General features: G+C 48.9%; 41 non-coding genes across 41 annotated transcripts; all 41 read right to left on the bottom strand.

Moving 5' to 3' along the window:
• Positions 1-624: 624 nt before the first annotated feature.
• On the bottom strand, positions 625-706 carry Trnas-cga. The gene has a single exon. It is a non-coding gene; the product is annotated as a tRNA-Ser (tRNA).
• A 138-nt stretch (positions 707-844) lies between these two features.
• On the bottom strand, positions 845-917 carry Trnak-uuu. The gene has a single exon. It is a non-coding gene; the product is annotated as a tRNA-Lys (tRNA).
• Positions 918-1,271: 354 nt separating this feature from the next.
• Trnas-aga lies at positions 1,272-1,353 on the bottom strand. The gene has a single exon. It is a non-coding gene; the product is annotated as a tRNA-Ser (tRNA).
• Positions 1,354-2,099: 746 nt separating this feature from the next.
• On the bottom strand, positions 2,100-2,181 carry Trnas-cga. The gene has a single exon. It is a non-coding gene; the product is annotated as a tRNA-Ser (tRNA).
• Positions 2,182-2,319: 138 nt separating this feature from the next.
• Positions 2,320-2,392, bottom strand: Trnak-uuu. Its single transcript has one exon. It is a non-coding gene; the product is annotated as a tRNA-Lys (tRNA).
• A 354-nt stretch (positions 2,393-2,746) lies between these two features.
• Positions 2,747-2,828, bottom strand: Trnas-aga. Its single transcript has one exon. It is a non-coding gene; the product is annotated as a tRNA-Ser (tRNA).
• Positions 2,829-3,574: 746 nt separating this feature from the next.
• Trnas-cga lies at positions 3,575-3,656 on the bottom strand. The gene has a single exon. It is a non-coding gene; the product is annotated as a tRNA-Ser (tRNA).
• A 138-nt stretch (positions 3,657-3,794) lies between these two features.
• On the bottom strand, positions 3,795-3,867 carry Trnak-uuu. The gene has a single exon. It is a non-coding gene; the product is annotated as a tRNA-Lys (tRNA).
• A 354-nt stretch (positions 3,868-4,221) lies between these two features.
• On the bottom strand, positions 4,222-4,303 carry Trnas-aga. Its single transcript has one exon. It is a non-coding gene; the product is annotated as a tRNA-Ser (tRNA).
• Positions 4,304-5,049: 746 nt separating this feature from the next.
• On the bottom strand, positions 5,050-5,131 carry Trnas-cga. Its single transcript has one exon. It is a non-coding gene; the product is annotated as a tRNA-Ser (tRNA).
• A 138-nt stretch (positions 5,132-5,269) lies between these two features.
• On the bottom strand, positions 5,270-5,342 carry Trnak-uuu. Its single transcript has one exon. It is a non-coding gene; the product is annotated as a tRNA-Lys (tRNA).
• A 354-nt stretch (positions 5,343-5,696) lies between these two features.
• Positions 5,697-5,778, bottom strand: Trnas-aga. The gene has a single exon. It is a non-coding gene; the product is annotated as a tRNA-Ser (tRNA).
• Positions 5,779-6,524: 746 nt separating this feature from the next.
• Positions 6,525-6,606, bottom strand: Trnas-cga. The gene has a single exon. It is a non-coding gene; the product is annotated as a tRNA-Ser (tRNA).
• A 138-nt stretch (positions 6,607-6,744) lies between these two features.
• Trnak-uuu lies at positions 6,745-6,817 on the bottom strand. The gene has a single exon. It is a non-coding gene; the product is annotated as a tRNA-Lys (tRNA).
• A 354-nt stretch (positions 6,818-7,171) lies between these two features.
• Positions 7,172-7,253, bottom strand: Trnas-aga. The gene has a single exon. It is a non-coding gene; the product is annotated as a tRNA-Ser (tRNA).
• Positions 7,254-7,999: 746 nt separating this feature from the next.
• On the bottom strand, positions 8,000-8,081 carry Trnas-cga. The gene has a single exon. It is a non-coding gene; the product is annotated as a tRNA-Ser (tRNA).
• A 138-nt stretch (positions 8,082-8,219) lies between these two features.
• Positions 8,220-8,292, bottom strand: Trnak-uuu. Its single transcript has one exon. It is a non-coding gene; the product is annotated as a tRNA-Lys (tRNA).
• Positions 8,293-8,646: 354 nt separating this feature from the next.
• Positions 8,647-8,728, bottom strand: Trnas-aga. Its single transcript has one exon. It is a non-coding gene; the product is annotated as a tRNA-Ser (tRNA).
• Positions 8,729-9,474: 746 nt separating this feature from the next.
• Trnas-cga lies at positions 9,475-9,556 on the bottom strand. The gene has a single exon. It is a non-coding gene; the product is annotated as a tRNA-Ser (tRNA).
• Positions 9,557-9,694: 138 nt separating this feature from the next.
• Positions 9,695-9,767, bottom strand: Trnak-uuu. The gene has a single exon. It is a non-coding gene; the product is annotated as a tRNA-Lys (tRNA).
• A 354-nt stretch (positions 9,768-10,121) lies between these two features.
• Positions 10,122-10,203, bottom strand: Trnas-aga. The gene has a single exon. It is a non-coding gene; the product is annotated as a tRNA-Ser (tRNA).
• A 746-nt stretch (positions 10,204-10,949) lies between these two features.
• Positions 10,950-11,031, bottom strand: Trnas-cga. The gene has a single exon. It is a non-coding gene; the product is annotated as a tRNA-Ser (tRNA).
• A 138-nt stretch (positions 11,032-11,169) lies between these two features.
• Positions 11,170-11,242, bottom strand: Trnak-uuu. The gene has a single exon. It is a non-coding gene; the product is annotated as a tRNA-Lys (tRNA).
• Positions 11,243-11,596: 354 nt separating this feature from the next.
• Trnas-aga lies at positions 11,597-11,678 on the bottom strand. Its single transcript has one exon. It is a non-coding gene; the product is annotated as a tRNA-Ser (tRNA).
• Positions 11,679-12,424: 746 nt separating this feature from the next.
• Positions 12,425-12,506, bottom strand: Trnas-cga. The gene has a single exon. It is a non-coding gene; the product is annotated as a tRNA-Ser (tRNA).
• A 138-nt stretch (positions 12,507-12,644) lies between these two features.
• Trnak-uuu lies at positions 12,645-12,717 on the bottom strand. The gene has a single exon. It is a non-coding gene; the product is annotated as a tRNA-Lys (tRNA).
• Positions 12,718-13,071: 354 nt separating this feature from the next.
• Positions 13,072-13,153, bottom strand: Trnas-aga. The gene has a single exon. It is a non-coding gene; the product is annotated as a tRNA-Ser (tRNA).
• Positions 13,154-19,935: 6,782 nt separating this feature from the next.
• On the bottom strand, positions 19,936-20,008 carry Trnak-uuu. The gene has a single exon. It is a non-coding gene; the product is annotated as a tRNA-Lys (tRNA).
• Positions 20,009-20,362: 354 nt separating this feature from the next.
• On the bottom strand, positions 20,363-20,444 carry Trnas-aga. The gene has a single exon. It is a non-coding gene; the product is annotated as a tRNA-Ser (tRNA).
• A 746-nt stretch (positions 20,445-21,190) lies between these two features.
• Trnas-cga lies at positions 21,191-21,272 on the bottom strand. The gene has a single exon. It is a non-coding gene; the product is annotated as a tRNA-Ser (tRNA).
• A 138-nt stretch (positions 21,273-21,410) lies between these two features.
• Trnak-uuu lies at positions 21,411-21,483 on the bottom strand. The gene has a single exon. It is a non-coding gene; the product is annotated as a tRNA-Lys (tRNA).
• Positions 21,484-21,837: 354 nt separating this feature from the next.
• Trnas-aga lies at positions 21,838-21,919 on the bottom strand. The gene has a single exon. It is a non-coding gene; the product is annotated as a tRNA-Ser (tRNA).
• Positions 21,920-22,665: 746 nt separating this feature from the next.
• Positions 22,666-22,747, bottom strand: Trnas-cga. Its single transcript has one exon. It is a non-coding gene; the product is annotated as a tRNA-Ser (tRNA).
• Positions 22,748-22,885: 138 nt separating this feature from the next.
• Positions 22,886-22,958, bottom strand: Trnak-uuu. The gene has a single exon. It is a non-coding gene; the product is annotated as a tRNA-Lys (tRNA).
• A 354-nt stretch (positions 22,959-23,312) lies between these two features.
• On the bottom strand, positions 23,313-23,394 carry Trnas-aga. The gene has a single exon. It is a non-coding gene; the product is annotated as a tRNA-Ser (tRNA).
• Positions 23,395-24,140: 746 nt separating this feature from the next.
• Trnas-cga lies at positions 24,141-24,222 on the bottom strand. Its single transcript has one exon. It is a non-coding gene; the product is annotated as a tRNA-Ser (tRNA).
• A 138-nt stretch (positions 24,223-24,360) lies between these two features.
• On the bottom strand, positions 24,361-24,433 carry Trnak-uuu. The gene has a single exon. It is a non-coding gene; the product is annotated as a tRNA-Lys (tRNA).
• A 354-nt stretch (positions 24,434-24,787) lies between these two features.
• Trnas-aga lies at positions 24,788-24,869 on the bottom strand. Its single transcript has one exon. It is a non-coding gene; the product is annotated as a tRNA-Ser (tRNA).
• Positions 24,870-25,615: 746 nt separating this feature from the next.
• Positions 25,616-25,697, bottom strand: Trnas-cga. Its single transcript has one exon. It is a non-coding gene; the product is annotated as a tRNA-Ser (tRNA).
• A 138-nt stretch (positions 25,698-25,835) lies between these two features.
• Trnak-uuu lies at positions 25,836-25,908 on the bottom strand. Its single transcript has one exon. It is a non-coding gene; the product is annotated as a tRNA-Lys (tRNA).
• Positions 25,909-26,262: 354 nt separating this feature from the next.
• Positions 26,263-26,344, bottom strand: Trnas-aga. The gene has a single exon. It is a non-coding gene; the product is annotated as a tRNA-Ser (tRNA).
• Positions 26,345-27,044: the final 700 nt, after the last annotated feature.

Below are 27,044 nucleotides of genomic sequence, written 5' to 3'. Positions count from 1 at the left end.
GACAGTGTATTAATTTTCGCCTGGACGGGGGCTTGAACCCGGGACCCTTTGGTTGAAGGTTCAGCGCTCTACCGACTGGGCTATCCGGTCCCTCAGCCGAGCGTTGTGGTGCATGCTGCATGGTGTGCGAGTGATTCGCGTGTCGTTATTCCTGGCTTATGGCTCCAATGGCGACTTCACCGACTTCCCACTGACGCACCGCTGACGCTAGTTTTGTGTCGTCTTAAACGATGGCCATACTTGCAGGCAGCTGCGAGATCTTAAGAAAAGAAACGCTGCACCACTGCTTTTGCCACACTCGAATGAACTGAATTGCGCTTCTTAGAAAGAAATGAATGCTCGCTGTGTCCAACACTTTCAAGCACACCTGTGTACTCACAAAGACGGCGACGACGCGACAAAATGACGGTGGCGCGTTCGTGGGCCTGCGACTGATTTCTGCAGTACTAGCGTCCTTGCGAGGTGAACCGGTAGCCACAACAGGCAGCGGCCGTCGCGAAACAGTATTCTTAAAAAATAAATTTCCGTCTTGTTGAGAATGGTGTCACAGGTTTGGATCCGCTTTCACCCACGCATGTCACATGTGTGCGAAAATTTCTGCCCGTTTTTTTACGCAAAATCGCACGCAGCCGGTAGGATTCGAACCTACACTCCCACAGAGAATCTGATTTCGAGTCAGACGCCTTAACCACTCGGCCACGACTGCCAGTAGCGCAACACCCTCCCGACACATGCAACTGGTACCGTTTAAAGCACTGCAGTGCCAGGAAACGGCGTAGATGCATTCTTTTCCGTAGTGCTTATTCCGCTACTACACGTGCGGCTACCAAAGTATTAAAATTTCCGCCCGAACAGGGACTTGAACCCTGGACCCTTAGGTTAAAAGCCTAATGCTCTACCGACTGAGCTATCCGGGCTCACATCACGTGGTCACCCCTCCCACTACGCATACTGACACATTGCCTCATGTCCTTTACTGTTGGGTAATCGTTGCGTGGAGCTGTTATTATTTAAACGTCGTCTGACTGCTGTCTATAAACTCATCACGCTAGGCTCGTAACAGGCTATCGAAGGAAGCTGACACACGATGTAAAGTCAAATTGCAGCAGTTTGTACGTCTCATATATTACAGCAGAGGAGCTACGTGTTTTGTCGACACTCACTGGACAATTGTAAAATTTACAAGCGTCTCGAATGCAGTGTTTCCCACGTATTCGCTCATTTCACGGTTCCGTTGGAGATGTTCTCCACCTCTTGACACAAAAAAGAAACGCAGTCGGTAGGACTCGAACCTACGCTCCCAGAGGGAATCTGATTTCTAGTCAGACGCCTTAACCACTCGGCCACGACTGCCGGTCGCAGAGGCGTGGTCTCGACAAGTGAAACTGCTGCTTTGCAAGCAATCCGATGGCAGAACACGATATGGCCTCACTCGTTTCTGTAGCGCTTTCGTTGCCAGCACATTTGGCCGTTACGACAGTGTATTAATTTTCGCCTGGACGGGGGCTTGAACCCGGGACCCTTTGGTTGAAGGTTCAGCGCTCTACCGACTGGGCTATCCGGTCCCTCAGCCGAGCGTTGTGGTGCATGCTGCATGGTGTGCGAGTGATTCGCGTGTCGTTATTCCTGGCTTATGGCTCCAATGGCGACTTCACCGACTTCCCACTGACGCACCGCTGACGCTAGTTTTGTGTCGTCTTAAACGATGGCCATACTTGCAGGCAGCTGCGAGATCTTAAGAAAAGAAACGCTGCACCACTGCTTTTGCCACACTCGAATGAACTGAATTGCGCTTCTTAGAAAGAAATGAATGCTCGCTGTGTCCAACACTTTCAAGCACACCTGTGTACTCACAAAGACGGCGACGACGCGACAAAATGACGGTGGCGCGTTCGTGGGCCTGCGACTGATTTCTGCAGTACTAGCGTCCTTGCGAGGTGAACCGGTAGCCACAACAGGCAGCGGCCGTCGCGAAACAGTATTCTTAAAAAATAAATTTCCGTCTTGTTGAGAATGGTGTCACAGGTTTGGATCCGCTTTCACCCACGCATGTCACATGTGTGCGAAAATTTCTGCCCGTTTTTTTACGCAAAATCGCACGCAGCCGGTAGGATTCGAACCTACACTCCCACAGAGAATCTGATTTCGAGTCAGACGCCTTAACCACTCGGCCACGACTGCCAGTAGCGCAACACCCTCCCGACACATGCAACTGGTACCGTTTAAAGCACTGCAGTGCCAGGAAACGGCGTAGATGCATTCTTTTCCGTAGTGCTTATTCCGCTACTACACGTGCGGCTACCAAAGTATTAAAATTTCCGCCCGAACAGGGACTTGAACCCTGGACCCTTAGGTTAAAAGCCTAATGCTCTACCGACTGAGCTATCCGGGCTCACATCACGTGGTCACCCCTCCCACTACGCATACTGACACATTGCCTCATGTCCTTTACTGTTGGGTAATCGTTGCGTGGAGCTGTTATTATTTAAACGTCGTCTGACTGCTGTCTATAAACTCATCACGCTAGGCTCGTAACAGGCTATCGAAGGAAGCTGACACACGATGTAAAGTCAAATTGCAGCAGTTTGTACGTCTCATATATTACAGCAGAGGAGCTACGTGTTTTGTCGACACTCACTGGACAATTGTAAAATTTACAAGCGTCTCGAATGCAGTGTTTCCCACGTATTCGCTCATTTCACGGTTCCGTTGGAGATGTTCTCCACCTCTTGACACAAAAAAGAAACGCAGTCGGTAGGACTCGAACCTACGCTCCCAGAGGGAATCTGATTTCTAGTCAGACGCCTTAACCACTCGGCCACGACTGCCGGTCGCAGAGGTGTGGTCTCGACAAGTGAAACTGCTGCTTTGCAAGCAATCCGATGGCAGAACACGATATGGCCTCACTCGTTTCTGTAGCGCTTTCGTTGCCAGCACATTTGGCCGTTACGACAGTGTATTAATTTTCGCCTGGACGGGGGCTTGAACCCGGGACCCTTTGGTTGAAGGTTCAGCGCTCTACCGACTGGGCTATCCGGTCCCTCAGCCGAGCGTTGTGGTGCATGCTGCATGGTGTGCGAGTGATTCGCGTGTCGTTATTCCTGGCTTATGGCTCCAATGGCGACTTCACCGACTTCCCACTGACGCACCGCTGACGCTAGTTTTGTGTCGTCTTAAACGATGGCCATACTTGCAGGCAGCTGCGAGATCTTAAGAAAAGAAACGCTGCACCACTGCTTTTGCCACACTCGAATGAACTGAATTGCGCTTCTTAGAAAGAAATGAATGCTCGCTGTGTCCAACACTTTCAAGCACACCTGTGTACTCACAAAGACGGCGACGACGCGACAAAATGACGGTGGCGCGTTCGTGGGCCTGCGACTGATTTCTGCAGTACTAGCGTCCTTGCGAGGTGAACCGGTAGCCACAACAGGCAGCGGCCGTCGCGAAACAGTATTCTTAAAAAATAAATTTCCGTCTTGTTGAGAATGGTGTCACAGGTTTGGATCCGCTTTCACCCACGCATGTCACATGTGTGCGAAAATTTCTGCCCGTTTTTTTACGCAAAATCGCACGCAGCCGGTAGGATTCGAACCTACACTCCCACAGAGAATCTGATTTCGAGTCAGACGCCTTAACCACTCGGCCACGACTGCCAGTAGCGCAACACCCTCCCGACACATGCAACTGGTACCGTTTAAAGCACTGCAGTGCCAGGAAACGGCGTAGATGCATTCTTTTCCGTAGTGCTTATTCCGCTACTACACGTGCGGCTACCAAAGTATTAAAATTTCCGCCCGAACAGGGACTTGAACCCTGGACCCTTAGGTTAAAAGCCTAATGCTCTACCGACTGAGCTATCCGGGCTCACATCACGTGGTCACCCCTCCCACTACGCATACTGACACATTGCCTCATGTCCTTTACTGTTGGGTAATCGTTGCGTGGAGCTGTTATTATTTAAACGTCGTCTGACTGCTGTCTATAAACTCATCACGCTAGGCTCGTAACAGGCTATCGAAGGAAGCTGACACACGATGTAAAGTCAAATTGCAGCAGTTTGTACGTCTCATATATTACAGCAGAGGAGCTACGTGTTTTGTCGACACTCACTGGACAATTGTAAAATTTACAAGCGTCTCGAATGCAGTGTTTCCCACGTATTCGCTCATTTCACGGTTCCGTTGGAGATGTTCTCCACCTCTTGACACAAAAAAGAAACGCAGTCGGTAGGACTCGAACCTACGCTCCCAGAGGGAATCTGATTTCTAGTCAGACGCCTTAACCACTCGGCCACGACTGCCGGTCGCAGAGGCGTGGTCTCGACAAGTGAAACTGCTGCTTTGCAAGCAATCCGATGGCAGAACACGATATGGCCTCACTCGTTTCTGTAGCGCTTTCGTTGCCAGCACATTTGGCCGTTACGACAGTGTATTAATTTTCGCCTGGACGGGGGCTTGAACCCGGGACCCTTTGGTTGAAGGTTCAGCGCTCTACCGACTGGGCTATCCGGTCCCTCAGCCGAGCGTTGTGGTGCATGCTGCATGGTGTGCGAGTGATTCGCGTGTCGTTATTCCTGGCTTATGGCTCCAATGGCGACTTCACCGACTTCCCACTGACGCACCGCTGACGCTAGTTTTGTGTCGTCTTAAACGATGGCCATACTTGCAAGCAGCTGCGAGATCTTAAGAAAAGAAACGCTGCACCACTGCTTTTGCCACACTCGAATGAACTGAATTGCGCTTCTTAGAAAGAAATGAATGCTCGCTGTGTCCAACACTTTCAAGCACACCTGTGTACTCACAAAGACGGCGACGACGCGACAAAATGACGGTGGCGCGTTCGTGGGCCTGCGACTGATTTCTGCAGTACTAGCGTCCTTGCGAGGTGAACCGGTAGCCACAACAGGCAGCGGCCGTCGCGAAACAATATTCTTAAAAAATAAATTTCCGTCTTGTTGAGAATGTTGTCACAGGTTTGGATCCGCTTTCACCCACGCATGTCACATGTGTGCGAAAATTTCTGCCCGTTTTTTTACGCAAAATCGCACGCAGCCGGTAGGATTCGAACCTACACTCCCACAGAGAATCTGATTTCGAGTCAGACGCCTTAACCACTCGGCCACGACTGCCAGTAGCGCAAGACCCTCCCGACACATGCAACTGGTACCGTTTAAAGCACTGCAGTGCCAGGAAACGGCGTAGATGCATTCTTTTCCGTAGTGCTTATTCCGCTACTACACGTGCGGCTACCAAAGTATTAAAATTTCCGCCCGAACAGGGACTTGAACCCTGGACCCTTAGGTTAAAAGCCTAATGCTCTACCGACTGAGCTATCCGGGCTCACATCACGTGGTCACCCCTCCCACTACGCATACTGACACATTGCCTCATGTCCTTTACTGTTGGGTAATCGTTGCGTGGAGCTGTTATTATTTAAACGTCGTCTGACTGCTGTCTATAAACTCATCACGCTAGGCTCGTAACAGGCTATCGAAGGAAGCTGACACACGATGTAAAGTCAAATTGCAGCAGTTTGTACGTCTCATATATTACAGCAGAGGAGCTACGTGTTTTGTCGACACTCACTGGACAATTGTAAAATTTACAAGCGTCTCGAATGCAGTGTTTCCCACGTATTCGCTCATTTCACGGTTCCGTTGGAGATGTTCTCCACCTCTTGACACAAAAAAGAAACGCAGTCGGTAGGACTCGAACCTACGCTCCCAGAGGGAATCTGAATTCTAGTCAGACGCCTTAACCACTCGGCCACGACTGCCGGTCGCAGAGGCGTGGTCTCGACAAGTGCAACTGCTGCTTTGCAAGCAATCCGATGGCAGAACACGATATGGCCTCACTCGTTTCTGTAGCGCTTTCGTTGCCAGCACATTTGGCCGTTACGACAGTGTATTAATTTTCGCCTGGACGGGGGCTTGAACCCGGGACCCTTTGGTTGAAGGTTCAGCGCTCTACCGACTGGGCTATCCGGTCCCTCAGCCGAGCGTTGTGGTGCATGCTGCATGGTGTGCGAGTGATTCGCGTGTCGTTATTCCTGGCTTATGGCTCCAATGGCGACTTCACCGACTTCCCACTGACGCACCGCTGACGCTAGTTTTGTGTCGTCTTAAACGATGGCCATACTTGCAGGCAGCTGCGAGATCTTAAGAAAAGAAACGCTGCACCACTGCTTTTGCCACACTCGAATGAACTGAATTGCGCTTCTTAGAAAGAAATGAATGCTCGCTGTGTCCAACACTTTCAAGCACACCTGTGTACTCACAAAGACGGCGACGACGCGACAAAATGACGGTGGCGCGTTCGTGGGCCTGCGACTGATTTCTGCAGTACTAGCGTCCTTGCGAGGTGAACCGGTAGCCACAACAGGCAGCGGCCGTCGCGAAACAGTATTCTTAAAAAATAAATTTCCGTCTTGTTGAGAATGGTGTCACAGGTTTGGATCCGCTTTCACCCACGCATGTCACATGTGTGCGAAAATTTCTGCCCGTTTTTTTACGCAAAATCGCACGCAGCCGGTAGGATTCGAACCTACACTCCCACAGAGAATCTGATTTCGAGTCAGACGCCTTAACCACTCGGCCACGACTGCCAGTAGCGCAACACCCTCCCGACACATGCAACTGGTACCGTTTAAAGCACTGCAGTGCCAGGAAACGGCGTAGATGCATTCTTTTCCGTAGTGCTTATTCCGCTACTACACGTGCGGCTACCAAAGTATTAAAATTTCCGCCCGAACAGGGACTTGAACCCTGGACCCTTAGGTTAAAAGCCTAATGCTCTACCGACTGAGCTATCCGGGCTCACATCACGTGGTCACCCCTCCCACTACGCATACTGACACATTGCCTCATGTCCTTTACTGTTGGGTAATCGTTGCGTGGAGCTGTTATTATTTAAACGTCGTCTGACTGCTGTCTATAAACTCATCACGCTAGGCTCGTAACAGGCTATCGAAGGAAGCTGACACACGATGTAAAGTCAAATTGCAGCAGTTTGTACGTCTCATATATTACAGCAGAGGAGCTACGTGTTTTGTCGACACTCACTGGACAATTGTAAAATTTACAAGCGTCTCGAATGCAGTGTTTCCCACGTATTCGCTCATTTCACGGTTCCGTTGGAGATGTTCTCCACCTCTTGACACAAAAAAGAAACGCAGTCGGTAGGACTCGAACCTACGCTCCCAGAGGGAATCTGAATTCTAGTCAGACGCCTTAACCACTCGGCCACGACTGCCGGTCGCAGAGGCGTGGTCTCGACAAGTGCAACTGCTGCTTTGCAAGCAATCCGATGGCAGAACACGATATGGCCTCACTCGTTTCTGTAGCGCTTTCGTTGCCAGCACATTTGGCCGTTACGACAGTGTATTAATTTTCGCCTGGACGGGGGCTTGAACCCGGGACCCTTTGGTTGAAGGTTCAGCGCTCTACCGACTGGGCTATCCGGTCCCTCAGCCGAGCGTTGTGGTGCATGCTGCATGGTGTGCGAGTGATTCGCGTGTCGTTATTCCTGGCTTATGGCTCCAATGGCGACTTCACCGACTTCCCACTGACGCACCGCTGACGCTAGTTTTGTGTCGTCTTAAACGATGGCCATACTTGCAGGCAGCTGCGAGATCTTAAGAAAAGAAACGCTGCACCACTGCTTTTGCCACACTCGAATGAACTGAATTGCGCTTCTTAGAAAGAAATGAATGCTCGCTGTGTCCAACACTTTCAAGCACACCTGTGTACTCACAAAGACGGCGACGACGCGACAAAATGACGGTGGCGCGTTCGTGGGCCTGCGACTGATTTCTGCAGTACTAGCGTCCTTGCGAGGTGAACCGGTAGCCACAACAGGCAGCGGCCGTCGCGAAACAGTATTCTTAAAAAATAAATTTCCGTCTTGTTGAGAATGGTGTCACAGGTTTGGATCCGCTTTCACCCACGCATGTCACATGTGTGCGAAAATTTCTGCCCGTTTTTTTACGCAAAATCGCACGCAGCCGGTAGGATTCGAACCTACACTCCCACAGAGAATCTGATTTCGAGTCAGACGCCTTAACCACTCGGCCACGACTGCCAGTAGCGCAAGACCCTCCCGACACATGCAACTGGTACCGTTTAAAGCACTGCAGTGCCAGGAAACGGCGTAGATGCATTCTTTTCCGTAGTGCTTATTCCGCTACTACACGTGCGGCTACCAAAGTATTAAAATTTCCGCCCGAACAGGGACTTGAACCCTGGACCCTTAGGTTAAAAGCCTAATGCTCTACCGACTGAGCTATCCGGGCTCACATCACGTGGTCACCCCTCCCACTACGCATACTGACACATTGCCTCATGTCCTTTACTGTTGGGTAATCGTTGCGTGGAGCTGTTATTATTTAAACGTCGTCTGACTGCTGTCTATAAACTCATCACGCTAGGCTCGTAACAGGCTATCGAAGGAAGCTGACACACGATGTAAAGTCAAATTGCAGCAGTTTGTACGTCTCATATATTACAGCAGAGGAGCTACGTGTTTTGTCGACACTCACTGGACAATTGTAAAATTTACAAGCGTCTCGAATGCAGTGTTTCCCACGTATTCGCTCATTTCACGGTTCCGTTGGAGATGTTCTCCACCTCTTGACACAAAAAAGAAACGCAGTCGGTAGGACTCGAACCTACGCTCCCAGAGGGAATCTGAATTCTAGTCAGACGCCTTAACCACTCGGCCACGACTGCCGGTCGCAGAGGCGTGGTCTCGACAAGTGCAACTGCTGCTTTGCAAGCAATCCGATGGCAGAACACGATATGGCCTCACTCGTTTCTGTAGCGCTTTCGTTGCCAGCACATTTGGCCGTTACGACAGTGTATTAATTTTCGCCTGGACGGGGGCTTGAACCCGGGACCCTTTGGTTGAAGGTTCAGCGCTCTACCGACTGGGCTATCCGGTCCCTCAGCCGAGCGTTGTGGTGCATGCTGCATGGTGTGCGAGTGATTCGCGTGTCGTTATTCCTGGCTTATGGCTCCAATGGCGACTTCACCGACTTCCCACTGACGCACCGCTGACGCTAGTTTTGTGTCGTCTTAAACGATGGCCATACTTGCAGGCAGCTGCGAGATCTTAAGAAAAGAAACGCTGCACCACTGCTTTTGCCACACTCGAATGAACTGAATTGCGCTTCTTAGAAAGAAATGAATGCTCGCTGTGTCCAACACTTTCAAGCACACCTGTGTACTCACAAAGACGGCGACGACGCGACAAAATGACGGTGGCGCGTTCGTGGGCCTGCGACTGATTTCTGCAGTACTAGCGTCCTTGCGAGGTGAACCGGTAGCCACAACAGGCAGCGGCCGTCGCGAAACAGTATTCTTAAAAAATAAATTTCCGTCTTGTTGAGAATGGTGTCACAGGTTTGGATCCGCTTTCACCCACGCATGTCACATGTGTGCGAAAATTTCTGCCCGTTTTTTTACGCAAAATCGCACGCAGCCGGTAGGATTCGAACCTACACTCCCACAGAGAATCTGATTTCGAGTCAGACGCCTTAACCACTCGGCCACGACTGCCAGTAGCGCAACACCCTCCCGACACATGCAACTGGTACCGTTTAAAGCACTGCAGTGCCAGGAAACGGCGTAGATGCATTCTTTTCCGTAGTGCTTATTCCGCTACTACACGTGCGGCTACCAAAGTATTAAAATTTCCGCCCGAACAGGGACTTGAACCCTGGACCCTTAGGTTAAAAGCCTAATGCTCTACCGACTGAGCTATCCGGGCTCACATCACGTGGTCACCCCTCCCACTACGCATACTGACACATTGCCTCATGTCCTTTACTGTTGGGTAATCGTTGCGTGGAGCTGTTATTATTTAAACGTCGTCTGACTGCTGTCTATAAACTCATCACGCTAGGCTCGTAACAGGCTATCGAAGGAAGCTGACACACGATGTAAAGTCAAATTGCAGCAGTTTGTACGTCTCATATATTACAGCAGAGGAGCTACGTGTTTTGTCGACACTCACTGGACAATTGTAAAATTTACAAGCGTCTCGAATGCAGTGTTTCCCACGTATTCGCTCATTTCACGGTTCCGTTGGAGATGTTCTCCACCTCTTGACACAAAAAAGAAACGCAGTCGGTAGGACTCGAACCTACGCTCCCAGAGGGAATCTGAATTCTAGTCAGACGCCTTAACCACTCGGCCACGACTGCCGGTCGCAGAGGCGTGGTCTCGACAAGTGCAACTGCTGCTTTGCAAGCAATCCGATGGCAGAACACGATATGGCCTCACTCGTTTCTGTAGCGCTTTCGTTGCCAGCACATTTGGCCGTTACGACAGTGTATTAATTTTCGCCTGGACGGGGGCTTGAACCCGGGACCCTTTGGTTGAAGGTTCAGCGCTCTACCGACTGGGCTATCCGGTCCCTCAGCCGAGCGTTGTGGTGCATGCTGCATGGTGTGCGAGTGATTCGCGTGTCGTTATTCCTGGCTTATGGCTCCAATGGCGACTTCACCGACTTCCCACTGACGCACCGCTGACGCTAGTTTTGTGTCGTCTTAAACGATGGCCATACTTGCAGGCAGCTGCGAGATCTTAAGAAAAGAAACGCTGCACCACTGCTTTTGCCACACTCGAATGAACTGAATTGCGCTTCTTAGAAAGAAATGAATGCTCGCTGTGTCCAACACTTTCAAGCACACCTGTGTACTCACAAAGACGGCGACGACGCGACAAAATGACGGTGGCGCGTTCGTGGGCCTGCGACTGATTTCTGCAGTACTAGCGTCCTTGCGAGGTGAACCGGTAGCCACAACAGGCAGCGGCCGTCGCGAAACAGTATTCTTAAAAAATAAATTTCCGTCTTGTTGAGAATGGTGTCACAGGTTTGGATCCGCTTTCACCCACGCATGTCACATGTGTGCGAAAATTTCTGCCCGTTTTTTTACGCAAAATCGCACGCAGCCGGTAGGATTCGAACCTACACTCCCACAGAGAATCTGATTTCGAGTCAGACGCCTTAACCACTCGGCCACGACTGCCAGTAGCGCAACACCCTCCCGACACATGCAACTGGTACCGTTTAAAGCACTGCAGTGCCAGGAAACGGCGTAGATGCATTCTTTTCCGTAGTGCTTATTCCGCTACTACACGTGCGGCTACCAAAGTATTAAAATTTCCGCCCGAACAGGGACTTGAACCCTGGACCCTTAGGTTAAAAGCCTAATGCTCTACCGACTGAGCTATCCGGGCTCACATCACGTGGTCACCCCTCCCACTACGCATACTGACACATTGCCTCATGTCCTTTACTGTTGGGTAATCGTTGCGTGGAGCTGTTATTATTTAAACGTCGTCTGACTGCTGTCTATAAACTCATCACGCTAGGCTCGTAACAGGCTATCGAAGGAAGCTGACACACGATGTAAAGTCAAATTGCAGCAGTTTGTACGTCTCATATATTACAGCAGAGGAGCTACGTGTTTTGTCGACACTCACTGGACAATTGTAAAATTTACAAGCGTCTCGAATGCAGTGTTTCCCACGTATTCGCTCATTTCACGGTTCCGTTGGAGATGTTCTCCACCTCTTGACACAAAAAAGAAACGCAGTCGGTAGGACTCGAACCTACGCTCCCAGAGGGAATCTGATTTCTAGTCAGACGCCTTAACCACTCGGCCACGACTGCCGGTCGCAGAGGCGTGGTCTCGACAAGTGCAACTGCTGCTTTGCAAGCAATCCGATGGCAGAACACGATATGGCCTCACTCGTTTCTGTAGCGCTTTCGTTGCCAGCACATTTGGCCGTTACGACAGTGTATTAATTTTCGCCTGGATGGGGGCTTGAACCCGGGACCCTTTGGTTGAAGGTTCAGCGCTCTACCGACTGGGCTATCCGGTCCCTCAGCCGAGCGTTGTGGTGCATGCTGCATGGTGTGCGAGTGATTCGCGTGTCGTTATTCCTGGCTTATGGCTCCAATGGCGACTTCACCGACTTCCCACTGACGCACCGCTGACGCTAGTTTTGTGTCGTCTTAAACGATGGCCATACTTGCAAGCAGCTGCGAGATCTTAAGAAAAGAAACGCTGCACCACTGCTTTTGCCACACTCGAATGAACTGAATTGCGCTTCTTAGAAAGAAATGAATGCTCGCTGTGTCCAACACTTTCAAGCACACCTGTGTACTCACAAAGACGGCGACGACGCGACAAAATGACGGTGGCGCGTTCGTGGGCCTGCGACTGATTTCTGCAGTACTAGCGTCCTTGCGAGCTGAACCGGTAGCCACAACAGGCAGCGGCCGTCGCGAAACAGTATTCTTAAAAAATAAATTTCCGTCTTGTTGAGAATGGTGTCACAGGTTTGGATCCGCTTTCACCCACGCATGTCACATGTGTGCGAAAATTTCTGCCCGTTTTTTTACGCAAAATCGCACGCAGCCGGTAGGATTCGAACCTACACTCCCACAGAGAATCTGATTTCGAGTCAGACGCCTTAACCACTCGGCCACGACTGCCAGTAGCGTAACACCCTCCCGACACATGCAACTGGTACCGTTTAAAGCACTGCAGTGCCAGGAAACGGCGTAGATGCATTCTTTTCCGTAGTGCTTATTCCGCTACTACACGTGCGGCTACCAAAGTATTAAAATTTCCGCCCGAACAGGGACTTGAACCCTGGACCCTTAGGTTAAAAGCCTAATGCTCTACCGACTGAGCTATCCGGGCTCACATCACGTGGTCACCCCTCCCACTACGCATACTGACACATTGCCTCATGTCCTTTACTGTTGGGTAATCGTTGCGTGGAGCTGTTATTATTTAAACGTCGTCTGACTGCTGTCTATAAACTCATCACGCTAGGCTCGTAACAGGCTATCGAAGGAAGCTGACACACGATGTAAAGTCAAATTGCAGCAGTTTGTACGTCTCATATATTACAGCAGAGGAGCTACGTGTTTTGTCGACACTCACTGGACAATTGTAAAATTTACAAGCGTCTCGAATGCAGTGTTTCCCACGTATTCGCTCATTTCACGGTTCCGTTGGAGATGTTCTCCACCTCTTGACACAAAAAAGAAACGCAGTCGGTAGGACTCGAACCTACGCTCCCAGAGGGAATCTGATTTCTAGTCAGACGCCTTAACCACTCGGCCACGACTGCCGGTCGCAGAGGCGTGGTCTCGACAAGTGCAACTGCTGCTTTGCAAGCAATCCGATGGCAGAACACGATATGGCCTCACTCGTTTCTGTAGCGCTTTCGTTGCCAGCACATTTGGCCGTTACGACAGTGTATTAATTTTCGCCTGGACGGGGGCTTGAACCCGGGACCCTTTGGTTGAAGGTTCAGCGCTCTACCGACTGGGCTATCCGGTCCCTCAGCCGAGCGTTGTGGTGCATGCTGCATGGTGTGCGAGTGATTCGCGTGTCGTTATTCCTGGCTTATGGCTCCAATGGCGACTTCACCGACTTCCCACTGACGCACCGCTGACGCTAGTTTTGTGTCGTCTTAAACGATGGCCATACTTGCAGGCAGCTGCGAGATCTTAAGAAAAGAAACGCTGCACCACTGCTTTTGCCACACTCGAATGAACTGAATTGCGCTTCTTAGAAAGAAATGAATGCTCGCTGTGTCCAACACTTTCAAGCACACCTGTGTACTCACAAAGACGGCGACGACGCGACAAAATGACGGTGGCGCGTTCGTGGGCCTGCGACTGATTTCTGCAGTACTAGCGTCCTTGCGAGGTGAACCGGTAGCCACAACAGGCAGCGGCCGTCGCGAAACAGTATTCTTAAAAAATAAATTTCCGTCTTGTTGAGAATGGTGTCACAGGTTTGGATCCGCTTTCACCCACGCATGTCACATGTGTGCGAAAATTTCTGCCCGTTTTTTTACGCAAAATCGCACGCAGCCGGTAGGATTCGAACCTACACTCCCACAGAGAATCTGATTTCGAGTCAGACGCCTTAACCACTTTTTTTTTTTTTTTTTTTTCCAGAGTGCTAACCATTACACCATTTTTTTTTTTCTGCCACTTTTTTTTTTTTTTTTTTTTTTTTGACGTCTTAACCACTTTTTTTTTTTTTTTTTTTTTGCGGTGGCCGGGAATCGAACCCGGACCAACTGCTTTTTTTTTTTTTTTTTTTTTTTTTTACACTCTACCACTTTTTTTTTTTGCGCTCTGCCACTTTTTTTTTTTTTTTTTTTTTTTTTTTTAGATTTCAGTGTCAGATAAGCGTCGGCAAGGAGGGCAGGGGTCAAATAATGCTGAGGCCTGGCCTCAATGCCGCCTCTCATCTGTCACCTAGTGACGGTATTTCCATTATATTGCGTGCTTTGAATTTTGTATTATTAATTGCCGATCTTGGCTAGGTTTCATAATTGCAAAAATTCAATTGAATTGCTGGTTGAGGATAATCGTAAAATAAATGACTTTCTTCTCTGAATAAATTCGGGAATTAAATTGCAGGACTCCCTTCATTTGTTGCTACTTAAATATGGTACTTAAAATGTAAAGATGAGCTGAATCATAAACGGTTCTTTGCTGCTCCAATTATTGTTGTATAAAACGGAGTCTTTTGTTTGCTCTTCTCTGTTATCCGACTCCCAGTCGCTCAAAGACAATTTTGAGCATGTTGCCGTACGTCTGCTTATGGCCTGGATATTTAACTATTCTATCATATTCATTTTTCAGATACATACGAAAATCAATGAGATCGTCGGTTCCTAAGTGATTAATAACATAGCTAACGTATGTTCCCATTAACCAATGAATTGAGTTGTTTTTGGTTGCAGGGAAATACTGTACCTGTGGCCGGAGAAGGATCAGAGGCTGAAAATTGTCTGTGGACGATCGTGTCAGAAAAGCCAATTGGTCTCTCAACCATTGCCAGTTCTTCATATGCCCAGCACACGTGAATCTGTGTACTGTTGTGTCGACGAGATTACATTTGAGACAAAGGTTTGTTTGGCTAATCCCAATTGAGTGCAACCGTTCGTTGGTACTGACTATATTGTTGACCGATTTGTACCATGATGTTTTTGCGTCGGAGGAGAGAACACGCAGGTTAATATTCTTCCATATAGTTGTCCAATTGTAATGCGGATATTTTTCCTCTATTTTATTCTTCCCTTCATATTTCTTCTTGAGACACAGAATTGCTCGGGCCGTTAACTGCCGCGAATTAGTTATTTCGCTATGAATATAACTCATATCGATGAAAAATGTACGCACATGACGAAGGCGGGGATTGATTTTGTGCACATCAACTGGCGCGTGGAGACTTGCAGGTGTAAGAATTTCAAATAACTTAGTTGTAATGCTGGTAACGTTTTCGTTGAGAAGACTAGTGGTCCGTTTGAGGAAAAGAGCCGAGGCCTTATTCTTAATGTCCGTTAATCCCAGACCTCCATTGCTGGGATCGAGGGTAGCTGTTCTCCCAGTCACTCTAAACACTTCACCTCGCCATAGGTAGTTAGTGACGATTGACATTATCTTTCCAGCGATCATGGTGGGGAGTGGAAAGAGTTGCGCCGTATAATAAGCTTTTGATAAAAGGCAATTATTAATTAAACGAATTCTTTGAAATTGATTTAAAGGTCGGAGCAGGTTTTCTCTGGTGGCTCCTTGAATGCACCCGGATGTTGTTTTCCAATTAATGGCCGCCATTTTGACTGGACACATAGTCAGAGTCGTCCCAAGTGATTTGCACTGAGTGACCTGTGTTGCCCAAGTGACAGTTACGTGTTGAAAACCCCGCAGGTTTAGCAATCTGCTCTTATTAGCATTGGTGGTAGCACCCGACACGCTGCAGTACTTTTTAATGAGCAATTCTAATTTGGTAATGTCATCGACGTTCCGTAATACGACGCCTACATCATCAGCGTATGCATTTGTGACTGTTGTGTGACCTGCTAACGTAATACCTGTTAGATTGACGTGAAGACTGCGGAGTAACGGCTCCAAGGAAAAGACGAATAGAAGCATGGAAAGCGGGCTGCCTTGAGGAACGCCACGCCGTATCGGGATCTGCTTAGTTCTTTGGCAGTTGACAGAGATACTTGCGTTGATCCCCAACGCAACGTTCGTGACCACACTGAGAACTCGTTCGTCAAAGCCTATTTTTCTCATTGTTGTAAGAAGGAACCTGTGATCCACACGGTCGAAGGCTTTGTGAAAATCGATAAAACAAATGGCACATTTGATGTTCGTCACAGAGGCGATGGCAATTAAATCCCTGTATTCCGCAATACTTTTGAAAATAGTTCTGCCAGGTACACATGACTGATGTGGACTTACTATTTTTTTGGCTAAAAGTGAAAGTCTGTTATTTAACAGTCTAGCTATGATTTTGTAGTCGGAGTTAAGCAACGAAATAGGGCGAAAGTTGTGTAGATTGCGCTTCGATGTAGTCTTAGGAACTAATACTATTGTGCATTCTTTCATAGCAGCAGGTAGTGGTTTTCCTTGGATAATCTCGTTTGCCATTTGAGTAAACTTTTCTCCGATGAGTGGCCAGTATCGTAGATAAAATTCAACGGGCAACCCATCCGGCCCCGGTGACTTGTTTAAAGGAGACTTGCGGACGGTGTCGTGGAGATCCTCTTCAGTGAAATCAGTAAGAAGTCCTTCATTTTCCTCTTCTGACAGCTGAGGAACTATGCCACCAAGAAATTCTTCGAAGGATTCTTCGCATAACTGATGGGCTGAATAGAGATTGTGGTAATACTTGAAAACCTCGTTGACGATCTCTTTCTGAGAAGTAATGGTCAGACCGGTCGGAGTCTGGATCTCATCAAGAAAGGTTCGTCTCCTATGTTTTGCGTGTCTCAATAGGTGATATAAGGAAGCAGTTTCGTCCTCTGATAGTGTCTTGGCTTTTGACCTTACTTTTAGTCCTTCCAGCTGTTGTTGTTTAATGCGGAGTAATTTGGCCTTAGTTTTTTTAATGTCTGCCAAACGAATGCCGGAAGTGCTCGCCTGTTCATACAAGTTCCGTAACATTGCGTAATAAAATTCTACGGTGTTCTTGAGTTCTCGGGATCGTTGAAGACTGTACTGAATTAAAACGTTCCTCAGTTTTGGTTTGGCCCTGTTGCACCACCAGTCCGTAACAGTCACATAGCGATCTATCGAGCGCAAGCACATGTTCCACGTTTCGTTGACAACATCTGCTAACTCATTGTCCTGTAGCAAAGATACATTCAGCTTCCACTGACTTCTGAAACGGCGAGATGGTTGTGCCCTTAAATTGATGGAAGCCAGCATACTGCAATGGTCGGAAAAATATACAGGAATTGTCTCGACTTTAACTAAGGATCTTTCCATACCTTGTGACACATATATCCTATCAATCCTGCTACAGGACTGTGTAGCTATATACGTATATGCAACAACAGTGGGATATTTAATTTCCCAAGTATCTCTGAGGTTTAGATCCGTTACTAACCGCTTCAATTCGTTACAGCAATTAAAATTGGGAGTCTGATCTTTTTTATTTAGTACACAGTTAAAATCGCCGCCAATTAAAAGTTCTGGTGGGTTTTTCCGTAATAAATATATTATTTCTTCTCTAAAAAAATTTGCCCTTTCCGGTCTATTGGAGGTCCCTGACGGGGCATACAGGTTAATAATAGTAACGTCAAAAACTTTAATTCCTATTGCTCTGCCCGAGTCCAGTCGCTCGACATCAGTTACAGGGATCCCTTCCCGGATTAAAATTGCTGTGCCCACCTTTGTTTCGAGTGAGATATTTAGTATTTCTACATAGCCGGCAACTTTAAGGTCAGGCATCGTGACTTCTTGCAGCAAAGCAATGTCAGTTCCGGATTCATAAAGGAAATCCTTGAGAGCAGCAATCTTCGTTTCTGACTTAATCCTGTTAATGTTTATAGTTGTTATTGTGTATGCCTGGCACATGTAGGTTCCTCGTGAAAATAAGGAAAAAATAAATCCCTACTGTCAGAGAAAAGTAACAATTACTCCTGGAGGTAATAGAAGAAAAAGAAGAAAAAAAACTATATTAAAAACAGTCAACTACGAATTTGGCAGATTGGTAATTCCGTTGTCACCGAAATTGTGCAGGAACATGGTGGCACTTAGCAGTATCATTTCTCGAGTTAGACTTGGCTGTGTCAGTTCAATGATGGATTCTTTACCGGGTCAGACTTATCTTTACAGTGGGGTTTTGCACCATCAAGGTTCTTTGAGTTTTTCTCTGGGGATACTGCAGTAATTATTTCATATGATACGTTTTTGGCTTTCACATCATCTTTTCCTAGTTTTTGTTTATCGGCGTGACGAGATGCTTTGAGGTTCGGTTGAGGTTTTAGCCTGCGTCGTTGAACCTCTGCAGTGGCAGTGTGTGGCCGCGAGTGATCCGCATCTTGCGCCGATGGTTCGGAGGTGGCCTCTACACAGTCCTGTTTGCTAAGTCTAGTTCCAGTTTCAGTTCCTTCCGCGACTTCTATCTGTGCATCGGGGAGGGAGTGCCGTGTGTCTGTAGATTCGCAAGGCTGAGTCCGATCCATCACTTGCTGTTCCTCAGAACTCGACTTCCGTGTTACCGTGGTCGGAGCCAGTGGTTTCGCGTCCATGTTTCCTAACACTGTGGCAACAGCAGCTGACGGCGGGAGGGCCTCTGCTGCTGGCGTCACTGCCGCATGTTTACTGTCTACGTCCTCACCCGCACCCTCACTGCATTGCTTTTGTTTACGGTTGGACTGTGATGTATCATCGTCTGAACAGTCTTCAGTTGTCTCTAAAGGTCTCTTTTTAGGTTGCAGATCGCATTCACGGGTAAGAGAACTGCGATCGGTAATTACATGCAAGGGAGGGAAATCAGCGACATTTACGGCAGTTACTTCAGAAGTACTGGCTCCATCATTACCGGCCGGGGGAGGTTGATGATTGTTAGGCAGAACATCATTAAGCGTAAGTCGCTGACGCTGCGTAAGGCGATTTTTAAGGACATAGACACGGCGGGGACAGTCTTGACGGAAGTGACCCGTTGCATTGCAAATATTACATGTCTGCACCTGCCCTGAATATACGATATGCGCTTTATGACCAGCAATAGAAATAAAAGATGGGATATTGGCTTTAACTTCCATTTCTACTGATCGAATACCATTGAAACACTGCAATTTATACAATTTCGACCACCTTTCGTTGACAACGGACTGGATCTCCCCGTATTTCGAAAGCGCCTCTTTAATCAGCTGATTATCTACTTCAATAGGAACGTTTAGCACTCTGACTGATTTATACGTGATATCCGCTTTGCGAATTGAAACACTACTTTTAGACCCATCTCTGTGCACAAATTCAGCAACACTACCGCACCTCAATAACAGCTTCTCAACATCAACAGGATTAAAAAATTTTACAAAGACACAGTATTTGTCAGCATCTAACTGGGTGGTATGTACGGAATCAGAACTTACTCCAATTACGTCGGTCAGCCAGTCATGGATTTCCAAAGCCGTAGGTTGCACTGCACGCGTTTCCTTCTCAAAAGAGAAAACCAGGGTATTCTTCCGTATAATTCCAGCCATTTTTCTTCAGTCGCGAGGAGATTCCGGTAATAAACCGAAATTCCACCAAAACACAACCGTTATAACGGACGAAAATACACAGAAACTTAGCACAATGACACCAGACACGTAGAATCACAGAAATTCACAAACAGCAACAAATTAAACTCAGGACGCGACGGCACCACTAACGTAAACACGGAGCAGCAGCGGACACGTCCGAACGCGCTGACAGCTAGAGCCGGAATAAACCACTCGGCCACGACTGCCAGTAGCGCAACACCCTCCCGACACATGCAACTGGTACCGTTTAAAGCACTGCAGTGCCAGGAAACGGCGTAGATGCATTCTTTTCCGTAGTGCTTATTCCGCTACTACACGTGCGGCTACCAAAGTATTAAAATTTCCGCCCGAACAGGGACTTGAACCCTGGACCCTTAGGTTAAAAGCCTAATGCTCTACCGACTGAGCTATCCGGGCTCACATCACGTGGTCACCCCTCCCACTACGCATACTGACACATTGCCTCATGTCCTTTACTGTTGGGTAATCGTTGCGTGGAGCTGTTATTATTTAAACGTCGTCTGACTGCTGTCTATAAACTCATCACGCTAGGCTCGTAACAGGCTATCGAAGGAAGCTGACACACGATGTAAAGTCAAATTGCAGCAGTTTGTACGTCTCATATATTACAGCAGAGGAGCTACGTGTTTTGTCGACACTCACTGGACAATTGTAAAATTTACAAGCGTCTCGAATGCAGTGTTTCCCACGTATTCGCTCATTTCACGGTTCCGTTGGAGATGTTCTCCACCTCTTGACACAAAAAAGAAACGCAGTCGGTAGGACTCGAACCTACGCTCCCAGAGGGAATCTGATTTCTAGTCAGACGCCTTAACCACTCGGCCACGACTGCCGGTCGCAGAGGCGTGGTCTCGACAAGTGCAACTGCTGCTTTGCAAGCAATCCGATGGCAGAACACGATATGGCCTCACTCGTTTCTGTAGCGCTTTCGTTGCCAGCACATTTGGCCGTTACGACAGTGTATTAATTTTCGCCTGGACGGGGGCTTGAACCCGGGACCCTTTGGTTGAAGGTTCAGCGCTCTACCGACTGGGCTATCCGGTCCCTCAGCCGAGCGTTGTGGTGCATGCTGCATGGTGTGCGAGTGATTCGCGTGTCGTTATTCCTGGCTTATGGCTCCAATGGCGACTTCACCGACTTCCCACTGACGCACCGCTGACGCTAGTTTTGTGTCGTCTTAAACGATGGCCATACTTGCAAGCAGCTGCGAGATCTTAAGAAAAGAAACGCTGCACCACTGCTTTTGCCACACTCGAATGAACTGAATTGCGCTTCTTAGAAAGAAATGAATGCTCGCTGTGTCCAACACTTTCAAGCACACCTGTGTACTCACAAAGACGGCGACGACGCGACAAAATGACGGTGGCGCGTTCGTGGGCCTGCGACTGATTTCTGCAGTACTAGCGTCCTTGCGAGGTGAACCGGTAGCCACAACAGGCAGCGGCCGTCGCGAAACAGTATTCTTAAAAAATAAATTTCCGTCTTGTTGAGAATGGTGTCACAGGTTTGGATCCGCTTTCACCCACGCATGTCACATGTGTGCGAAAATTTCTGCCCGTTTTTTTACGCAAAATCGCACGCAGCCGGTAGGATTCGAACCTACACTCCCACAGAGAATCTGATTTCGAGTCAGACGCCTTAACCACTCGGCCACGACTGCCAGTAGCGCAAGACCCTCCCGACACATGCAACTGGTACCGTTTAATGCACTGCAGTGCCAGGAAACGGCGTAGATGCATTCTTTTCCGTAGTGCTTATTCCGCTACTACACGTGCGGCTACCAAAGTATTAAAATTTCCGCCCGAACAGGGACTTGAACCCTGGACCCTTAGGTTAAAAGCCTAATGCTCTACCGACTGAGCTATCCGGGCTCACATCACGTGGCCCCCCGTCCCACTACGCATACTGACACATTGCCTCATGTCCTTTACTGTTGGGTAATCGTTGCGTGGAGCTGTTATTATTTAAACGTCGTCTGACTGCTGTCTATAAACTCATCACGCTAGGCTCGTAACAGGCTATCGAAGGAAGCTGACACACGATGTAAAGTCAAATTGCAGCAGTTTGTACGTCTCATATATTACAGCAGAGGAGCTACGTGTTTTGTCGACACTCACTGGACAATTGTAAAATTTACAAGCGTCTCGAATGCAGTGTTTCCCACGTATTCGCTCATTTCACGGTTCCGTTGGAGATGTTCTCCACCTCTTGACACAAAAAAGAAACGCAGTCGGTAGGACTCGAACCTACGCTCCCAGAGGGAATCTGATTTCTAGTCAGACGCCTTAACCACTCGGCCACGACTGCCGGTCGCAGAGGCGTGGTCTCGACAAGTGCAACTGCTGCTTTGCAAGCAATCCGATGGCAGAACACGATATGGCCTCACTCGTTTCTGTAGCGCTTTCGTTGCCAGCACATTTGGCCGTTACGACAGTGTATTAATTTTCGCCTGGACGGGGGCTTGAACCCGGGACCCTTTGGTTGAAGGTTCAGCGCTCTACCGACTGGGCTATCCGGTCCCTCAGCCGAGCGTTGTGGTGCATGCTGCATGGTGTGCGAGTGATTCGCGTGTCGTTATTCCTGGCTTATGGCTCCAATGGCGACTTCACCGACTTCCCACTGACGCACCGCTGACGCTAGTTTTGTGTCGTCTTAAACGATGGCCATACTTGCAAGCAGCTGCGAGATCTTAAGAAAAGAAACGCTGCACCACTGCTTTTGCCACACTCGAATGAACTGAATTGCGCTTCTTAGAAAGAAATGAATGCTCGCTGTGTCCAACACTTTCAAGCACACCTGTGTACTCACAAAGACGGCGACGACGCGACAAAATGACGGTGGCGCGTTCGTGGGCCTGCGACTGATTTCTGCAGTACTAGCGTCCTTGCGAGGTGAACCGGTAGCCACAACAGGCAGCGGCCGTCGCGAAACAGTATTCTTAAAAAATAAATTTCCGTCTTGTTGAGAATGGTGTCACAGGTTTGGATCCGCTTTCACCCACGCATGTCACATGTGTGCGAAAATTTCTGCCCGTTTTTTTACGCAAAATCGCACGCAGCCGGTAGGATTCGAACCTACACTCCCACAGAGAATCTGATTTCGAGTCAGACGCCTTAACCACTCGGCCACGACTGCCAGTAGCGCAACACCCTCCCGACACATGCAACTGGTACCGTTTAAAGCACTGCAGTGCCAGGAAACGGCGTAGATGCATTCTTTTCCGTAGTGCTTATTCCGCTACTACACGTGCGGCTACCAAAGTATTAAAATTTCCGCCCGAACAGGGACTTGAACCCTGGACCCTTAGGTTAAAAGCCTAATGCTCTACCGACTGAGCTATCCGGGCTCACATCACGTGGTCACCCCTCCCACTACGCATACTGACACATTGCCTCATGTCCTTTACTGTTGGGTAATCGTTGCGTGGAGCTGTTATTATTTAAACGTCGTCTGACTGCTGTCTATAAACTCATCACGCTAGGCTCGTAACAGGCTATCGAAGGAAGCTGACACACGATGTAAAGTCAAATTGCAGCAGTTTGTACGTCTCATATATTACAGCAGAGGAGCTACGTGTTTTGTCGACACTCACTGGACAATTGTAAAATTTACAAGCGTCTCGAATGCAGTGTTTCCCACGTATTCGCTCATTTCACGGTTCTGTTGGAGATGTTCTCCACCTCTTGACACAAAAAAGAAACGCAGTCGGTAGGACTCGAACCTACGCTCCCAGAGGGAATCTGAATTCTAGTCAGACGCCTTAACCACTCGGCCACGACTGCCGGTCGCAGAGGCGTGGTCTCGACAAGTGCAACTGCTGCTTTGCAAGCAATCCGATGGCAGAACACGATATGGCCTCACTCGTTTCTGTAGCGCTTTCGTTGCCAGCACATTTGGCCGTTACGACAGTGTATTAATTTTCGCCTGGACGGGGGCTTGAACCCGGGACCCTTTGGTTGAAGGTTCAGCGCTCTACCGACTGGGCTATCCGGTCCCTCAGCCGAGCGTTGTGGTGCATGCTGCATGGTGTGCGAGTGATTCGCGTGTCGTTATTCCTGGCTTATGGCTCCAATGGCGACTTCACCGACTTCCCACTGACGCACCGCTGACGCTAGTTTTGTGTCGTCTTAAACGATGGCCATACTTGCAAGCAGCTGCGAGATCTTAAGAAAAGAAACGCTGCACCACTGCTTTTGCCACACTCGAATGAACTGAATTGCGCTTCTTAGAAAGAAATGAATGCTCGCTGTGTCCAACACTTTCAAGCACACCTGTGTACTCACAAAGACGGCGACGACGCGACAAAATGACGGTGGCGCGTTCGTGGGCCTGCGACTGATTTCTGCAGTACTAGCGTCCTTGCGAGGTGAACCGGTAGCCACAACAGGCAGCGGCCGTCGCGAAACAGTATTCTTAAAAAATAAATTTCCGTCTTGTTGAGAATGGTGTCACAGGTTTGGATCCGCTTTCACCCACGCATGTCACATGTGTGCGAAAATTTCTGCCCGTTTTTTTACGCAAAATCGCACGCAGCCGGTAGGATTCGAACCTACACTCCCACAGAGAATCTGATTTCGAGTCAGACGCCTTAACCACTCGGCCACGACTGCCAGTAGCGCAAGACCCTCCCGACACATGCAACTGGTACCGTTTAATGCACTGCAGTGCCAGGAAACGGCGTAGATGCATTCTTTTCCGTAGTGCTTATTCCGCTACTACACGTGCGGCTACCAAAGTATTAAAATTTCCGCCCGAACAGGGACTTGAACCCTGGACCCTTAGGTTAAAAGCCTAATGCTCTACCGACTGAGCTATCCGGGCTCACATCACGTGGCCCCCCGTCCCACTACGCATACTGACACATTGCCTCATGTCCTTTACTGTTGGGTAATCGTTGCGTGGAGCTGTTATTATTTAAACGTCGTCTGACTGCTGTCTATAAACTCATCACGCTAGGCTCGTAACAGGCTATCGAAGGAAGCTGACACACGATGTAAAGTCAAATTGCAGCAGTTTGTACGTCTCATATATTACAGCAGAGGAGCTACGTGTTTTGTCGACACTCACTGGACAATTGTAAAATTTACAAGCGTCTCGAATGCAGTGTTTCCCACGTATTCGCTCATTTCACGGTTCCGTTGGAGATGTTCTCCACCTCTTGACACAAAAAAGAAACGCAGTCGGTAGGACTCGAACCTACGCTCCCAGAGGGAATCTGATTTCTAGTCAGACGCCTTAACCACTCGGCCACGACTGCCGGTCGCAGAGGCGTGGTCTCGACAAGTGCAACTGCTGCTTTGCAAGCAATCCGATGGCAGAACACGATATGGCCTCACTCGTTTCTGTAGCGCTTTCGTTGCCAGCACATTTGGCCGTTACGACAGTGTATTAATTTTCGCCTGGACGGGGGCTTGAACCCGGGACCCTTTGGTTGAAGGTTCAGCGCTCTACCGACTGGGCTATCCGGTCCCTCAGCCGAGCGTTGTGGTGCATGCTGCATGGTGTGCGAGTGATTCGCGTGTCGTTATTCCTGGCTTATGGCTCCAATGGCGACTTCACCGACTTCCCACTGACGCACCGCTGACGCTAGTTTTGTGTCGTCTTAAACGATGGCCATACTTGCAAGCAGCTGCGAGATCTTAAGAAAAGAAACGCTGCACCACTGCTTTTGCCACACTCGAATGAACTGAATTGCGCTTCTTAGAAAGAAATGAATGCTCGCTGTGTCCAACACTTTCAAGCACACCTGTGTACTCACAAAGACGGCGACGACGCGACAAAATGACGGTGGCGCGTTCGTGGGCCTGCGACTGATTTCTGCAGTACTAGCGTCCTTGCGAGGTGAACCGGTAGCCACAACAGGCAGCGGCCGTCGCGAAACAGTATTCTTAAAAAATAAATTTCCGTCTTGTTGAGAATGGTGTCACAGGTTTGGATCCGCTTTCACCCACGCATGTCACATGTGTGCGAAAATTTCTGCCCGTTTTTTTACGCAAAATCGCACGCAGCCGGTAGGATTCGAACCTACACTCCCACAGAGAATCTGATTTCGAGTCAGACGCCTTAACCACTCGGCCACGACTGCCAGTAGCGCAACACCCTCCCGACACATGCAACTGGTACCGTTTAAAGCACTGCAGTGCCAGGAAACGGCGTAGATGCATTCTTTTCCGTAGTGCTTATTCCGCTACTACACGTGCGGCTACCAAAGTATTAAAATTTCCGCCCGAACAGGGACTTGAACCCTGGACCCTTAGGTTAAAAGCCTAATGCTCTACCGACTGAGCTATCCGGGCTCACATCACGTGGTCACCCCTCCCACTACGCATACTGACACATTGCCTCATGTCCTTTACTGTTGGGTAATCGTTGCGTGGAGCTGTTATTATTTAAACGTCGTCTGACTGCTGTCTATAAACTCATCACGCTAGGCTCGTAACAGGCTATCGAAGGAAGCTGACACACGATGTAAAGTCAAATTGCAGCAGTTTGTACGTCTCATATATTACAGCAGAGGAGCTACGTGTTTTGTCGACACTCACTGGACAATTGTAAAATTTACAAGCGTCTCGAATGCAGTGTTTCCCACGTATTCGCTCATTTCACGGTTCCGTTGGAGATGTTCTCCACCTCTTGACACAAAAAAGAAACGCAGTCGGTAGGACTCGAACCTACGCTCCCAGAGGGAATCTGAATTCTAGTCAGACGCCTTAACCACTCGGCCACGACTGCCGGTCGCAGAGGCGTGGTCTCGACAAGTGCAACTGCTGCTTTGCAAGCAATCCGATGGCAGAACACGATATGGCCTCACTCGTTTCTGTAGCGCTTTCGTTGCCAGCACATTTGGCCGTTACGACAGTGTATTAATTTTCGCCTGGACGGGGGCTTGAACCCGGGACCCTTTGGTTGAAGGTTCAGCGCTCTACCGACTGGGCTATCCGGTCCCTCAGCCGAGCGTTGTGGTGCATGCTGCATGGTGTGCGAGTGATTCGCGTGTCGTTATTCCTGGCTTATGGCTCCAATGGCGACTTCACCGACTTCCCACTGACGCACCGCTGACGCTAGTTTTGTGTCGTCTTAAACGATGGCCATACTTGCAAGCAGCTGCGAGATCTTAAGAAAAGAAACGCTGCACCACTGCTTTTGCCACACTCGAATGAACTGAATTGCGCTTCTTAGAAAGAAATGAATGCTCGCTGTGTCCAACACTTTCAAGCACACCTGTGTACTCACAAAGACGGCGACGACGCGACAAAATGACGGTGGCGCGTTCGTGGGCCTGCGACTGATTTCTGCAGTACTAGCGTCCTTGCGAGGTGAACCGGTAGCCACAACAGGCAGCGGCCGTCGCGAAACAGTATTCTTAAAAAATAAATTTCCGTCTTGTTGAGAATGGTGTCACAGGTTTGGATCCGCTTTCACCCACGCATGT

This window comes from Schistocerca americana, chromosome 3 (assembly GCF_021461395.2).
Source record: "Schistocerca americana isolate TAMUIC-IGC-003095 chromosome 3, iqSchAmer2.1, whole genome shotgun sequence".
Lineage (NCBI taxonomy): Eukaryota > Metazoa > Arthropoda > Insecta > Orthoptera > Acrididae > Schistocerca > Schistocerca americana.
The sequence above is the reverse complement of the archived record's forward strand: the minus strand, read 5'-3'. Positions and strand labels throughout refer to the sequence as shown.